At 44.1% G+C, this 17,505-nt stretch overlaps 2 long non-coding RNA genes across 2 annotated transcripts; one reads left to right on the plus strand and one right to left on the minus strand.

The window, feature by feature from the left end:
• Positions 1–1,828: 1,828 nt before the first annotated feature.
• Positions 1,829–5,011, plus strand: LOC124654959. The gene is made up of 6 exons (XR_006988520.1): positions 1,829–2,221; positions 2,396–2,509; positions 2,973–3,025; positions 3,114–3,374; positions 3,588–4,372; positions 4,565–5,011. It is a non-coding gene; the product is annotated as an uncharacterized LOC124654959 (long non-coding RNA).
• A 2,776-nt stretch (positions 5,012–7,787) lies between these two features.
• Positions 7,788–8,962, minus strand: LOC124651673. The gene is made up of 4 exons (XR_006987472.1): positions 8,824–8,962; positions 8,312–8,382; positions 8,142–8,207; positions 7,788–7,969 (listed from the first exon to the last, which is right to left on the minus strand). It is a non-coding gene; the product is annotated as an uncharacterized LOC124651673 (long non-coding RNA).
• Between the last annotated feature and the right edge of the window lie 8,543 nt (positions 8,963–17,505).

Raw genomic sequence — 17,505 nt, forward strand, 5'->3', positions numbered from 1 at the left:
GATGCCTATGTCAATGACATAGCCATGAAGAAAACACTAAGAGCATCTCCACTCGTCCCCCCGAACAGGCCCCCGGCGAGCGTTTTTTCCATCCGGACGACGTAATTCGGCCCAGTCGCGCCCCCGGTTCCTCGTTTTCGTCCGGATTTGGGCCTAAATTTATCCGGCGATCCCACGCCATCCCCGGCCCCCCGGGGAGCGCTCGGGGACTCCGGACGAAACGAAAGCGCGCGTGGCCCCAACTTGTCGGCGACAATGGCCTCCGATCTACGGCAAAACCCTCGTCTTCCCGATCTACGGCAAAACCCTCGTCTTCCCGATCTACGGCAATACCCTCATCGAACGAAAGCTTTGAACTCTCAAGTGGTGCAACATAGATAGATTATATATATTTCGAATATAATTCGAATAAACATAAAAATTACATATAAAAACTTTAAAACTAACTTAAACTACTTCTTCTTCTTAGAAGGCCCCGCCTCATCGTTGTCGCGGCGACGCTTCCGGCTCATCACCTCCTCGTCGGAGGAAGTTGACTCCTCCTCCTCGTCAGTGTCCTCAGCCTCTTCGTCGTCCTCCTCCTTTTCCTCAACCTCTTCCTCCTCCTTTTCGTCGGCCTCTTCCTCGGCCTGCTCCTTGGCCTCTTCGGCCTCCTCCTCGTCCTCCTCGTCGTCGTCCTCGCTGGCCGGCGGAGGGGAATCGTCGCTCGCCGGACGATGCGGCTTTATCCCACCAATGTCGCCATCCGGGCGGCTTCCCTCGGCTGTCGGTGTCCGATGGCCAAGAGAGATCGCTCATGGTTGACGGAGGATGGTGACGAGAGAACGGATGAATGGCGTCGGCCGTCGGAAACCGTATATGTAGGTCTCTCGACGAAAGAGAGCGGCGGTTGCTCTTCCGCGGAGTTCGTGCTCCATTACGGCGGTTCTCGCATCGAGGCCACTTCGACCGTTCCCGACGAGTCGTTTCGGCTCTCCAGTCCACTTCGCGACGGTTCAATGCGTTGAGGGAACTCCGACGATTGCCCTTCCCGGTGACTGCGCCGTCGCTATGCACACGGTGGGTGCGCGTCCATGGGCTCGCGGCTGGAAAAATGGGCCTCCCCAGGCCAAAAACTTCATCCATCCGGCGCTAAATAACGCCGGATTTCGGCCTGGGGAGCCCCAACGGCTGGGGATGCTCTAATCAGCACATTCCACACTTCAGAACTGGGTGGCCATTCTGGGGAGAGAGCCACATTTCATAGACTGCACTTGGTGTTTTTCTAGCCCAAAATGAGACAAGAATAGCTGCATTTGTTAAAGAGTGTCTTGTTTGTCAAATCAACAAACCAGAGCACCTCAAGTACCCTGGCCTACTACAACCCTTACCAGTGTCGGACATGGCGTGGACACATATCAGCATGGATTTCGTGGAGGGCTTGCCACTGTCAGAAAACAAGGACATGATTCTAGTAGTGGTGGACAGATTTACAAAATATGCACATTTTATTTCACTCAAGCATCCAATCACAGTAAAGACAGTAGCCAAAGAATTCCTCTCAAATTAAGAACAAGCAAGTGCGTGTGGGTAGGGAGGCTTCTCAGGCTATCCACGATACACACTTGTGGAGGGAGGTGCGGGAGGCTTGCGAATTGCGATTGGGCGAGGAGAAAACCATCCCGCACCGTCGGATTCGGGAAAGAGTTCCTCGTCGATCTCGTCCCTTGGTTTGTTACACTGTGAGACAAAACAGACCGACGAAAACCCTAGCCGTCATACTCTCATCTCTTTGCCTCGCTCCGTCACCTCCGCCCGCCGCCTCCGCCTCCGCCTCCTCTCACGCTTCCCCTCCCCTCGCAGGACCTCCGCTCGCGCTCCTCGCCAGTTCGACCACCGCTGCCCCGCTCTGCAAGGAGGAGGACGCTAGAAGGAGGTGCGGCGACCCTATTCGAATCGGGGTGAAGCCAGGGCCGGGAAGGGACAGAGCGACCTACTCATCATGCAGTGGGGAGCCATTGGCCTGCAAGATGGAGCCGATGAAGTTGCAGTGGGCTTCAGGAAGGAGGTAAAGATGGCGGCATCATGGTCGACTTGTGACGTGCCTAGGTGCGGAATGCATCCTCCCGCGCGGCTACCCGCGCCTGCCTCCTCCTCCGTCCTGCCCCATCGTGCCAAGGTCGCCGCGGCTCGGAGCAATTCCTCCCCAGCTCGCGCCTCGCGGACGTCACTGGTGTAAAAGGTTAATTAGCCTTTCGTTTTATTTTCGTAGATGGTATATGCTAACTGATTGAGATGCATTTTCTGTGCATATTTTGTTATTGATGTTGGATAAATTCAGAAACTAGACCAAGTTAGGAAAACAATGGTTCATCTTCCGAAATGGAATTTAACTCTCCACTTGTGCAATGCTTAGGTTGAAACTATTCCAAGGATTTAGTGATTTGTATGGAGATGTATGCAAAGAAGACAATGGTTCATGTGTGTATACTTGGATTCACCCCTCCGGTTGCTACATGTCCCCAGCAAGGTACTTTCGTTCCCAATCCCTGCGTACTCTCCTTCTCATGTGCTTCTTGCTGGCTGCTGCGCTAGGCTCTTGTTTGTTGCGTGCTGCTTGTTGGGTCCATGCTTGTTTTCTGCCGGTGCCCACGCTGGACATTAACCTTTCAGGGATATGCCTCTACTTGCCACGAAGCCTCAGACTAGATCTAAGCATCATGAATTTGTCTGATAGATTACGACTGAATTTGTTTCTTTTGAGACTGCTTCGTTGTGACCATGAGTGGATGACGTCAAATACCTGCCATTTTTTTAATACTTTGGGAATCTATAAAAGTCTCTACAATACCATTTTGTGACCTGAATGCTTTTAGTAGATGATGCATGTTCCTTTTAATTCTTTCTTGTCAAACCAATTGTTCTGACCTTTTTTCTTTAAATGAATATCGTTATTTCAGTTGCTTATATGCATTCTGACCTTCAACTTTCAGCAAGTAATGATTTGTATCCTCAAACAGGTCGCTAGCATCGTGAATGGTTTAAGGTATACATGCTATCCAAATATGTTCGGATCTTAATAATTATGACCTACTCATCATCTATTGATATCTTTGCATATATGATATATGCAGGACAAACATGACTGATCTGAAGTCAATGGGAGATTAGCAGGCGTGTGTAATAACAAAATATCTTCTCATTGTCCGCTACCTAAAGAAGGTCACATCTGGATATTACATTTTTCAGTAGACGGGGATTCAGTTGCATTAGTTATACATGGTGCTGAGAAGGTTATTGAAATTTGCCTGAATGAAGATCTTGATTTATTTTGTGGAATTTAAGCACTTGTGGGGCTTGCCAAACATTTAACCATCCAATCCAAGTTGCATTTTGTAAGTGCCTTTCAGTTTTATATTTTTGCTTATGCGATTTACCATTGCTGATATGCACGCTTTGGGCATTCAAACTTTACCAAGTAGACTTGTTTGTAATTAACCAAATGTAGTTGGAGAGAACAACTGAGCTATGCTTTACACCAGCAAGAAGTGTTCATAGTGCATATTTTAATTTGTTCTGTTCAGCTGTTCTAATTAATTCTATTCCAGGCAATACCCTTTCCAGCTGTGATGTCCCTTTTATCAACCTCATACTCAGGACATGAAAATACCTCATCTTGTTCTGGAAGTATGAGTCTTTACCTCCTGAATCACTTCCTAATCGGTGGAGAGCGAATATGTTTCCATGAAAAGATCGTCCGCTAGACTTAAGCAAAGCGTCTGGTTCTGAAAATGAGAGAGATGAAGGGAATATAAAGTTGTAATAAGTAATAAGAACCAGATCCGAGTCACGTAGGTCTGTGGATAACCATAATGGAAGTGAGGAAACATCTACTTCAGACTGTTCAGGCTCTCTTTATTATTTAACTGAAAATTGTAAATAGCTTCTCAAATTTAAGATTGAGATTTTGGAATCTAAACCCAGGTAAGTATGTCATGTCTAGAGATTCAGTTGTAGTATATGTTTCAGTGTCGTGATAGCTAAGTGGTTGTAGCATTTTTCGAGCCATTAATTTCCATTTTACCTTTTTAGAGACTGAATATTCAGAAACATTTTCACGTATTTTCGTTAAGATGGAAAATTCACAAATAGATACATGATTATAGGCCAAAGCACGTAGGTTCACTCATCTCAAGCTGCTTGATAACCTTATTTTATTGTTCATAGGATGTATACATGATTGTTGGAGAAATGAGCACACTAATGGTACAATCGCTGACGTCAGTGGAAAAAAAATATGAACTTGCATATGCTCTGTTCTTGTGAGTTTTGGACGATTTATGGCCACTCAACTATTATACTATGCTTATGAGAAGAAACATATGGACACATGGTCTGACCTGTGTCGTGTCACCAAATCAATTTTTCCCATTTGTTTCTGGCATAAATGTGTGGTGCTTGAAATTTGGACACACTACCTCCCTCTTGATATACTATGCTTCTGTCTACTGACTTGATTTTTTTTTCTTGCTATGACGTGCAAAGGATATCAGTATTTGACTTTATCTCTGTTGATGTATTACAGCTTCGACCAGGCTATATCAACATTGGGGCAGGGAAATAGGCTCTTAAGAACTTGAACGGGCTTGGTTTATTCTCCAACATATAGGTGAATCTGTCCCATGATGAAACCAAAGAAGGGGGTGTATTGGTGGAAGTCAGGCTGAATGAACAAGATCCCAAATCAGTGGACGTGACCACACAATGGAACATTGTTCCATGACCTGGGGACGACCAACTCTTGTAATGTGCCTACATATTCGCAACATTTTTAATCTTTCTAACATCTGTTTCAGAAAATGCTGGACAAGTTCATGATTAAGCTGTGAAGCTATCCATTATTGTTATCAAAGCCCTGTTGCTGAACCTGATGTATTTATATCTGATGCATGCTTCTGTGTTTTAAACTCATATCTGAACTGATATATGAACTCTAAACTGTTACTGATGAATGAACTAAGTTCATGATTAAGCTGTGAAGCTATCCATCATTGTAATCAAAGCCCTGTTGATAAACCTGATGTATTTATATCTGATGCATGCTTCTGTGTTTTAAACTCATATCTGAGTTGTTATTGATGCATGAACTCTGAATTGCAACTTTGCAAGGTTGGTCAGATAAGAGTGTTGAGACCGCTCACAAGTCTTTACGCCAAAGATTTATTAGCAAAACAATAGCACCCTCTGGCTCACTATAATAACCGCTTTTGTTTGAACTCACGAGATTTAGAAGATTTATTAGCAAAACAGCAGTACCCTGTGGCTCACTATAATAACTGCTTTTGTTTGATATTTGAACTGTTTCAGAAATGGATCCAACCTTCTTTTATAGGGAGAATAAATGAAAAATTATGGTTTCCCCTCTTTTATTTGTATCTTTCAGTTCAGTACAACGACAGCATTTTGTATTTCCATTGTACCAAACCATGGAGTAAACTTGACCTGGAGATGATGGATGACTCTTGTCTAAATTTTGTGGTATTGGATTTTAGGAGATGATGGATGACTCTTGTCTAAATTTTGTGGTATTGGATTTTAGCAGCTCTAGCAGGTCTGTTTGGCTTTATTCTTTGAGGGTTAATTTCACTGCTTTTTTCTTGCCTTATGGTTTTTGTTCTTTCAAAATTCATGTTGTGTTTCTGCTTGGATGGAGTGATGTTGATTTTGTTACATTATTATGTCACATCCATTATTTGAATCACAGCGGATTGCAAGCATACATGTAAATAAACATGGAGTTATATGATTTGGATGCCCAGCTCCGGCGAGGAGGCGCCCCAAGGGGCGCCCCAGTTACTAGTATATTCAAACTAGCTGGGTGACCCGCGCATTAGCGCGGCTAGCTTTCGTATGTATTTCTGATTTACAGTTTTTGCATATATATTACTACTTTTGAGTTAGCTTCCTTTCCTTATGTTGACATTTAGAATCATATAGAAATCTCGCGATCAAAATGAATAGTGAATTTTTTGTCTGTATCGCTTCTGTAGCAGCTAATTATCGCAGACCAGTGCTGAACTAACATTGATATGATATTGTTGTAAGGTACATCCTGGCGAAGTATAATTGGATTAGGGGTAAATCTTTTGGCGAGGTGTCTATTTGATTCTTACTCCTTAGTGAAGAATAACGATCTTGCTTTTCTATAATAAAAATCATGGTGACTGGGATCGTATCCCTTCATGCAAAACCGAAGACATCCATGACAAACTTTTTTAATCTTTTGGTAATATTTATTCTTCTATCTAAATATTTCCATCAAATGTTTCGAAGGATCATTTCACCAAAAGCTGAACATTGGATGCTTGTACTGAAGTCTTGTAAACGTCCTATTCTACAACCCCAAATGAAATATATTTAATTGCGAATGTTTTTGTCATTGCGTGATGATTATATATGCTTTTACACATGCTAATATTGCACTAATTGATGTCCATTTTGTTATTTTATATCCATTAAGTAATATAGGTTTTTTATATCCATTATTTTTTAGGGGTAGTATATATGATAAATGCTTAACATACTTCTATTTTGTAATATCTATCTCGTAATAATATTTCTTGATTTAGTGTACCTTTACATTACTATCTTTGTGAATCTAATATTATTTTCAATCCTTAGATGTTACCAAAGTATATATATGCATTTTATATTAATTGTGAAAGCTAGAGATGTTTGATTGCTTGTTGTTTAGGAAGTCACCAACCTAGGTAAGCACTAAAATAAATGTATGTCGTGGAAATATTTTTTCTAGAAAATTCAAACATTCAAGTTTCAATTATCCAAAGCATATTTATTGTAGCATATTAGTTTCGAAAGTTAGACTCTAATTTCTCCTCAGCATTTACGTGGATAGAGCGTGTACCTTTGTCCATTGGCTAGCATTCCGTTTGACTAAGTTGATTTCGTAGTCCACATCTTTTCTCGTAATTAGTTATCAGGAATCAATCATCAAATTCTGGACATCAGATGTTGTCGTGGCCTAACCAATACAAAATCAAGCAACTCTTCCTCCGTAAAATAGTTCCAGCTAATATGCGATAGCACCTGTTATCCATCCTTTGAGAGAACTACCAATCAAATTGATACGAACAGTTTTGGTTACCCCGATTGGCCGTTGGGCCTCTAGTGCAATGCACCTCTGTGCTTTGAGCAATGTTGTGCAAGTTAAATCAGTCATGGACGTCCCGTATAAGAAGCTACTAGATTTAGATGTGCGCCTTGGCGCACGATCCCGTGAAATTCGTGCCGATTTATACTTTATGCAATAAAAATTATGTGGAAAATGTTAAAACGTTTTTGGGCATATTCAAATCACATGAGCTCTCCTCTGTTGGAACTTGGAAGCGAGACCTACAATCGGTAAATTTTGATTCACCGGGTGGCTCCATGAGCTCCCCTCTATATTATACCATTACATCTATTTGTTTCATTTTACTGAATAAACAGACAAGGTTGTATATGAAACCAAACATAAAATAGGGAAATATAATACATATAAGTATGCAAGTGCTGAAAGTAGGTAAATGGACATGTGAACTGAGGTGTCCAAAATAATGCAAGAGGTAAGCATGAACTTATCATGGATATATGTCGACGTAATGCAGGTTTAACTTTAGAAGGGTACCATTACATCAACCATGGATAAAGGCACATTAGTAAGTAGATAGTGGCACTGAACCAAGAATTTGAATCTTCCTTTTCTTGAGAAAACCATTATAGGATAAAGCGAAATACATAAGGCGAGCAGTAAGGAACGGTAGAAGAAACATCCACACGCGGTGCACAAGCGAATTGTTGCAACGGGGCACCTCGTTCATATTTACACGCCAGCTACAAAAGGGAGGAGTACAATCTTCAGACCCTCAGGTACCTAGATAACACGGAATGAACATCTAGCCAACACATGTGTTACCAAAAGCGAACACTCCTGGAAAGCAAAGTAGAAATCAGGCAGTGGCCAAAGTCAAAACAAAAAATGATGAAGAGTGTAGGATTAATCTGTACTTGCTATATATGAGAAACTTAAACCCAAAAAAAGTTCTAAGAATATCCAGGTTTATACATGAGAACATATATGCATGCCCTTTCAGATATTATACCTGTTTCTGGGCTAGGCCTTCTTCGTCTTGAACTGTGCATCCGCCTGAACTTGCTGCGATGGCAGCCTGCGCCAATGAATGTTTTACACAATACTTCAATAAAGAGACAAGGACATACCATACACATCTACTGTATCAAAAAATGGTTCACCACTAAGGATAGAAATTACCTCTTTTCTATCATCTTCAAATTAGATGGGGCAAGTGGGCGATTTGGATCATCAACTACAGATGAATGAAGCTGAAAAGAAGAGAAGTTCACCATAAGAAATGAGGAACCTAGCATAAAAACACAAGTACACATAGATAACATGCGGGTAATCACCTCTTGGGACCCGGACCCAAGGGGTGACCCCAGCAGACCTTCAGACCCAACCCGATCAGCACTTTCCGTCATATACTTGAATAAGTACTTCACCACCTGTGTTTTATTGCACCACTCGACATTCATATGGGACTGGTATTTTTTAACACGCCCATGTTACAAGTCATTTATGTTTCTGTCCCACTGTATGTCTAGGGGCATTTTGGGGTTCAGAGGTAGCTAATCTACTGTGCCATATTTGTGAAACATAGAGATATCAGGTCATGGATCTATGCTTGAAGTAGCAAAAGGTGAGATTATATTAATAGACTTTGTGCGTGGTACACAAGAGAAGAGATCTGTTGTTCTAGAGTTTACCTCTCTCCTAGTGTTGACCATGTAGAATGCCTCACTTCTGGAACTCGAAGCCATGAAGAACAAAACTATAAAGGAACATGATTCAGTCTGAAATCCGTATCACAAACCATTTGAAAAGTAGTACTGCACTAGCTAGCTGGAAAAAAGAATATACATAAACTGTAGGAAAATCCAAATATAATCATCTTGATATGAATTTATTAACTTTTTCTTTTCTGGTGCAGCGAAAAGGAGAACAAATCACATTGACCAGCCGACGAGTATGAGAGCTGAATATTTATCTGTCAACTACAGACAAATATGAAAAACATTATAAATACCATAAGCAAACACTTCACATCGTATCACATTGATAGGACCACCACCAAACAATATTTGTCCAAACCATGGCTAACAAACAGAGTAGAACCAAGCAAATTGTATGCCTAAACAATATTTTGAAGACCAGATGGTGTCAAATAAATCCTTACAACATGGAAACAACTGACAGTCATAAATGAAACAGAAAATGCACGTGTTTGTACTCCGCTGAACTACTAAGCAAGCCTTGATGATCATTTGCTCTAACAAATTTCGTTAGAGAAGTCTAGAAAAGCAACTTGAAAAGTGCAATCCATTAGGAAATAGGGATAATTTGTTTATTAGCCACAATTCATTATCTATAATGGGGTATAAAAGGATCACTTAGGTAACTCATTTTTGTGCAAAAATTGAGCACCTCTGTATATACTGCTTAGTATAATTAATTAGTCGTAAGAAAATGGAAGCAGAACATTCTGTTGAGAGAAACTTGTGCAGAAATTTCTATATGCATAACCTCAGATAAGCAAAACAAATCAGTCTATGTTCAGTTTGACAAAAGAATGTAGAAACGAGCAGAAATGATCCTGGTTAGGGAATTTATTAGTGGATGAGCAAATTTTAACACAAAGAGAAGCCATAAAAAGAGTAAACAATTAGTTATGTCCTAGAAATTGAGAACTATACACCAATGTAAAGTATTATGAATGCATATAAATGTCACCCGTAATCACTGAGAGCATATACAACGGCCTCAGCAGGCCAGAGACCAGTCCTCGCGGGTTCCTAATGAGAAGCACAAATGACAGCAAATAAAAAGGTATGGTCACGCATAGCTTGCAGAGTGACTTGGTTGTGTCTTGCAGACAGCAGATACATGATCGAAGAGGAAGCATGCCAATGGATTTGTATCTAAGAAAACCTATATATACATACAATTTTATGTAACTAAATATTTTGTAAATTAGCCATATATTTTCAAAACAGAGCATGGTTCAAAAAGAATTATGTTTCTTATACAATAATGGGAGTATGCTGTAGTATGGATTTTCTTAGAAAGCAAAGCTAATAAGAAAATCAGAATTGGAGATGCTAAAATATACAACCAAGTACCCAACAAAACTGGAAAGCTTCATTATTATGATTCCTATAGGTTATTGACATTATTTACTTTTCTGCAAGGAAGATTACAGACAACGTTCAAGAACCTGTACTGACTTCTCTTTCATTGTTCGAGTTGAAGCAAATCTATTATTAGATTCCATCAACATCTGATCAAGGAGATTGGTTCTCTTGACCAGTCAGCTAGACTGAACGTACATGGTTGTTCACAAGCAGGGTAAACATGATAACCAGATACATGATAGGTTGATTCGAATTGTAGCACTAATCTAGGAGCAACCTGGATGGCTCTTTTTTAATCTGCTTCGGCTCGATTCCTAATATAGGGCTGGGGTAATTCATGTTCTAGAATATTATGTATGCATAGGTTCAAGGAGACATCTTAATAATAGTACGAACTAAACTGTGTATGGTACCCGATCTTGCTGCCAAGCTGTATACATCTATGACATAACCAATCTAACGAAAACATAATAAATGGAAGAGGATATTTAGCAAAAGCAAGATTGCTTTCCAACGGCTGCAGTATTTGTAAATATTTTTGGCTAATAGAAGGTGATTCCGAAAACATCCCTTCAGATCTTAAATCTTACCCGTAGCAGAGCAGAATCCTAAATCTATGAGAGAAATAGAAACAGCCTTTGGGCAGCAAACCTCCAACAACCTGTGACAAGGCGAGGTCAAGAACATAATAACCGCATCAATAAAATTGAAAATGAGTGAGAATCGAAGGTGCAAGATTGTAGAGAAGAGAAGGAAGCGCCAAGAAGAAAGAAGAGATAATTTTTTTGTGACAGAACATGAACAAATGAAAAAAAGAACACAAAGCAAAGAAGAACAGGGTTCAAAGGAACAATCTCAAATAAACTGGAGAAAATAAAGAGATGAAAAACAAATCGAAGACAAATAGAACAAAGGAGAAATCATAAAAGAACAAAGAAAGGAAGAACAGACCGAAGAAGAAACAGTTGGAAGAACCAGACAGGAAATAAAGAGCAGTGCAACACTAAGAAGGGGTAGAACAAAACGGGCAATAAGAAGGAAGCATGAAACCAAAAAAAAAGATATGGAATAAATCAAAAAGAAAGATCTCAAAGAAGCCAAAAGAAGAGAAAGAACAAAATGAAACACCAACAAAACACGGAAAGGACAAGAATATGACGAGATCTGAGGGATAGTGACAGAGATGGAAGAAACAAACAAAGAGAGAAGCCATGAAGAAGCCAAATTTCATGGGAAAGGAATCGGGCAGCACAGATCAATATGAATCTAAAAGAGGCCAATAGAAAACAGATCTGGGAATAAAGGAGGAAACACTACTTCATCTCTGTGGGCAAGACCAAGAAGAGAAAATAATAGGCAAGAACAAAGCCGATTCACAGACGAACTGGATTTGCAGAACGAAAAAAAATCATAGGCAAAGTTGAATCCCCACTGGTGAAATAGTTGTTGACCTTAACCAAACCCAGGAAAGAGAGCCATCATGGGTAGCACCGGCCAGCGCCACCGGCACAGACGGAGTAGAAGGCGCAGTCGTCTACTGATCTGCAAGCGTAGCGACCAAATGGGAGAGATGAGGAAGAGAGAACGGTGAGGGCGAAGCGGAAGCGGCAGGGGAAAAGTGAGATGGATGGTGCTGAAAAGCTGGTGAGGCACATCAATAAACGTCTTGGACACGCACAAACGTAGCTCCATCGTGGGCTACTGGCGAGACGCCAGCGAGCACGAGCGCACCCAAGACCGAGGCAGTGGCACGTGAAAAGCCCAACCTACCCCTGCGAGAGAAGATATTCTCCACGGCTGCACCGCATCGACCCATATGCAGTAGGCACGCGTGACCCACCCAAAATTCACCCAGGCGACAGACATGATGGGCCAGGCCAACTGAGGACCCCGCGTGCAGCCACAGGGCGGGTAATGATTCGCTGTTCCATGGCTTTATCTAGAAATAGGAGCAAATGGCAGGACGCCCACACATCCCCAGGTCCACCACGCCCACTGACCCCTGCGCTTGCAACTCGGGCTCAACCCACTCAAACGCCACCGTACATGACCGACAGATTGGACCGGCCGAATGCGGGTCCCATGCGCAGCCACATGCGGGTAAACCATCGCTGTTCCATGTCTTGATTTTACAGAGGGGAACAAATGGGAGACCACGCTCACCAATGACCAGGTCCAGAATGGACGCTTCAGATGCAGCAGATGGGAATATCTGATGGTCCAGAATCAGTGATCGCTGTGAGAGCCCCATGGCGGTGCAGCAATTATACCTTTAGATCCCATCCCATGCCATCGTTAGCTCGTCTTCTAGACTTGTCTGCAGGCTGCAACACGTTAGCAATTGACATGCAGGCTTCACGCGATGGTTTATGGCATCGACGACGCAGCTCCTTATCGTCACCCTTGGCACGACGTTGTCTTCTTAATCTCAATTACGCCATGGCCGCTTATTGTAGATCTTGACGTAAATTCACAGACCCTGCTGTTGTCGCCCGGAAGGCCGGAACTCATCGGAGACTATACGGGATCGTGACATGGGATGCTGCTGTTTCAAGATTCACACGACCACTGCTATGATTGTCGTTGCACAATTTGTGACGCGTGTGTCTGCTGGTATCGCAAAACTGACTCATCAACCATTGATATCTTGAGCATCGCCACATCTCCTAATACACTCCCCAGATGCAGGAATCACTGGCTGAATTGCAGTCTTTTTTGGCTGAATTGCAGTCAGGGTTCAGGAGATAGCCAGATTGATCTACGCCCAACCAATTGTCGGCGTATCTAGGGCAGCTCGAACTCCGCACCTGCATATCTGACCTTTTGCACTCCGCTGGTATATCCTCAAAGCCAACATAGTCAATTAGTGGACTAAAGATCTGACTGCACTGGCCGACCTGACTGCATGTGTCTGCCTCGGATGTTAATACATCGAGTTTGCCTTCTTGGTTGCGTGGAGACAAATATTGATGGCCAGCTACTCCTTTTCTTGTCATCGGCCGTCTCCATCAAGCTATCGAACACTCGTTCGATCATGCGAGATACAAACATCGATTGTTCCAAGGATTCCTGCCGATGCTTGGTTTCTGTTTGCAATCGACATCGGTCGATCTAGACTCCATGGGTATCGAAGAATCTATTAAAATTTCCTTGTTCGACGGGATAAGGGCGACCTCCGTTTATCTGGACTCCATGGGTACCGATTGATCTTTTAAAATTTCCTTACTCGATGGGATAAAGCCATTTTATGTGCCGGCCTAATTTTTTTTTTTTTTTTTGCTTTGCCTGTACGTGCATCATTCCTTGCCGGCCGGCGGACTTAATCTTGGCCATCGACTTTATTTGATTATTATCCCTAGCTTATCTAGACCGTTGTTTGTTTGTTGTTTTAATAATATAATAGATACATAGCTTGCCCACTGTCATAGTCACGGACAGAGACAGAATATTTACTAGTCACTTGTGGCAAGACCTATTTAAAGCATTGGGGATCAAATTGCACATGAGTACTAGCTATCACCCCCAGACGGATGGACAGACTGAGAGGGTGAATCAATGCCTCGAAAATTATCTTAGATGTATGGCATTTGATCAACCTAAGAAGTGGTGTGCTTGGCTACCAATGGCTGAATGGTGGTACAATACTAGCTTTCATACAGCGCTGAAAATGACCCCCTTCCAGGCTTTGTATGGATTTCCTCCTCCACAAGTTGCTGAGATGTTCCTGGTAGATGACAGTGTAGACACAACAACTGAAATGTTGCAGAACAGGCAACAGGCTAACCAGATTATCAAGGAAAACTTGCAGCAAGCACAAGATAGAATGATCCATTTTGCGAACAAAAATAGAAGTGACAGAGTACTGGAGATTGGTGATATGGTCTACCTCAAGGTACAGCCTTACAGACATTCCTCTCTGAGCATTCACCGCTACCTGAAGTTACATGCCCTTTGCTCCGGTGTCCCCCCCTTCTGAACTTTAGTCTGTTTGGACGGCTAGGATCTTCTGATACCTCTTCGTTGATTAACTTAACGTGTGTGTTTGGTTCCTGGACAAACATGTACGGGATGGGATGGGATAGGATGGGATGAAAATATGTTTTATTAACGCTTGATAGAAAAGGATAAATATGCCATTAACACAACGGTTAATATGTAATTAACGGGTCGTTTTCCCTTTGTGGCGGAGGCCGGACCTAGCGGGGCTGCCGCCTGTCCGGGCTTAGAAAGGTCACCACCCACACGTATTTTGCGAGGATGTCGCTATCGACTAGGTGCCGCGCAGACGTAGCAAGCTTGTTGCTCGCCACGCCATGGAGGCTGCCGACGCCGTTGAAAATCAAGCCCACCGCTCACCGCGTCGTGGAGGCCGCCGATGCCAAGCTGGAGAGCCATGCAGAAAATAAAGCCCGCCGCTCGCCGTGACGTGGTGGCCGTCATCGAGCTGTGGAGCCACACAGACGATGATGACAGGTGTCGGTGTCGTGTCGACGGCCATGGACTCTCATGCGCGGTCATGGCGGTTGGTGAGATTAGTCATGAAATTGGCGGATCATCTAGTCCAACTTTTCTAAGAAATATTCAGCTCTTGGGATGGGATCACCCATATTTTTTGATCACGAACCAAACACACATTTACCCCTTCAACTTTTATTTTGAGGGGGGACACTGAAGCACGGCCCAAGTTACATAGCAAATTATATGGCCCTTTTCGCATATACTAGCTCGAGTGGGACAGACTACTTATAAGCTCTTATTGCCTGACGGGTGCACCCTCCATCACACATACCTGCACCGGCATTGCCACTGGTGGATAATCAAGGTAACATACAACTAGGTCCAGAGTCCGTGTTGCAAAGAAAGCTGATACCACGACAACAGGGCAACATCAGTGTTCCAATTGTGCAATGGCTTGTCAAATGGTTCAACTTGCCAACCGAATCTGCAACATGGGAAGATGCCTCCTTCATCCAGAAGACATTTCCTGGTTTCACGCCTTGAGGACAAGTCGATGCTCAAGAAAGGGGCATTGGCAGGATAGGCAACCTGTGATAGAGCTGACTCGCTCAGCTCTCTGACTCCTCACTCTCGCTGCTGCTTCTCACAGGAACACAGAGACTGGATTTTTGCCTCGTGCTGCTTCACACAGCCACGAGCTTTTCTTTCTATGTATTTCTCAAATGGAAACATGCTTTACAACTCTGGTTAAATAGACTCACGCCCACACACGCACTAGCTCCACGCACGCACACCACATTGGCCACTAACACACGACCACCACTTGCACATGCACGGCTAACTGAATGGCATGCAACTAGCTAACACACTGATGATCTATACCGAATCACTCGGCTGAGACGGGGTCATGTAAGCCTTCTCCTTCCTCCACGCTCAGGCCGTTTCACACAACCTTGTGGCGTCACACCTACACACCGCATCACACGGCTTCTGGCATCTCACCTTGTGCGATCTGGTTGAAGCTTCACCGGCCTACAATCTCTAGAACCACAACTACATGCAAACGTAATAAAAATGCAGATACAATCAAGATTAAGAGCTAACAATCACCCTCTAATCTTAATTCCTATTTTTTCCCCAAGTTTCAGAGAAGAGCCGGCTCGTCGTCGACGTACTGGCCGAGCAGCGCCTTCTCTTCTTTGTCATGGTCGCTGTCCTTCTTCTTCTCTGGACACTCCCATGCAAAGTGCCCAAGTTCTTGGCAATTGAAGCACCGTAGCTTCTTCTTGTCCCTGCAATGGTTCTTCTTCTTCTTCATGCGCTCCATCCATTGCTCTTCGGTGAGGAGAAGATGAGTGCCACCATGCTGCCCACCTTCCTCTTCCTCCAAGTCGAGCTCCTTCTCCACGGCCAAGAAGCGACCCGTCAGCTCCTCAACCGTCATGTTCTTGAGGTCGAGCAGCTGCTGAATGGAGTGGGCGAGCTGCTTGAACCGCTTCGGCACGCAGCGGAGGAACTTCAACACGGCCTTGTGCTCGCCAACGCCATCTCCGAGGACCTCCAACTCGTGCATGATGCCCGTGAGGCGCATCATGAACTGCTCCACCTTCTCGTTGTCCTTGAACCGGAGGTTCTCGAACTCGGAGCGGCGGGTCTGCGCCCTTGCTTCACGGACGCGCTCGGACCCCAACCTCAAGGTTTTGAGGGCGTCCCAAGCCTCCTTGGCGGTGTCCTTCACGGCCAGCGAGCGCCACATTTCCGGCAGCACGGCGCGGAGGATGGCGCCCAAAGCCTCACGGTCATCGTGGTAGTCACCGACGCCGTGCTCGATCACCTCCCACCGGCCTTGTCCTTGTAGCTGCACTCGCATGATGAGCGCCCAGTCGGAGTAGTTGGTGCGGGTGAGCAAGAGAGGCGGCGTCGCCACCATGGAGCTCTGCCGGACGACGTACTCGACGACACGGAGCTCGCCACCGCTGCCGCTGTTGCTGCCGGCGCCACCGTCGGTGAGCTGCGCCCTTGGTGGAGTGTGCAGGTCGTCCGCCTCCGCTAGCTTCTTCTCCAGCTCCGTCGCCTTGACCTTCTCACCGGCAGCATCGTCCGCCATCACTGCAGGAACCAAGAGCAAAGGGCTCTGATACCAAATGATAGAGCTGACTCGCTCAGCTCTCTGACTCCTCTCTCTCGCTGCTGCTTCTCACAGGAACATAAAGACTGGATTTTTGCCTCGTGCTGCTTCACACAGCCACGAGCTTTTCTTTCTTTGTATTTCTCAAATGGAAACATGCTTTACAACTCTGGTTAAATAGACTTACGCCCACACATGCACTAGCTCCACGCACGCACACCACATTGGCCACTAACACACGACCACCACTTGCACATGCACGGCTAACTAAATGGCATGCAACTAGCTAACACACTGATGATCTATACCGAATCACTCGGCTGAGACTGGGTCATGCAAGCCTTCTCCTTCCTCCACACTCAGGCCGTTTCACACAACCTTGTGGCATCACACCTGCACACCGCATCACACGGCTGCTGGTATCTCACCTTGTGCGATCTGGTTGAAGCTTCACCGGCCTACAATCTCTAGAACCACAACTACATGCAAACATAATAAAAATGCAGATACAATCAAGATTAAGAGCTAACAACCTGAAGATCCTCTGCTTTCCACTTGGTGCCACCAGCAACTCACCAGGAACGTTGATCTGCAACTGAACGGCCAGATGAAGATAACGACCGCTTGGAAGCTACTCGTACTGTCTTTCCGTCAGTTTACTTTCCCTACCT

Source organism: Lolium rigidum, chromosome 5 (genome assembly GCF_022539505.1).
Source record: "Lolium rigidum isolate FL_2022 chromosome 5, APGP_CSIRO_Lrig_0.1, whole genome shotgun sequence".
In the NCBI taxonomy this organism is placed as follows: Eukaryota; Viridiplantae; Streptophyta; class Magnoliopsida; order Poales; family Poaceae; genus Lolium; species Lolium rigidum.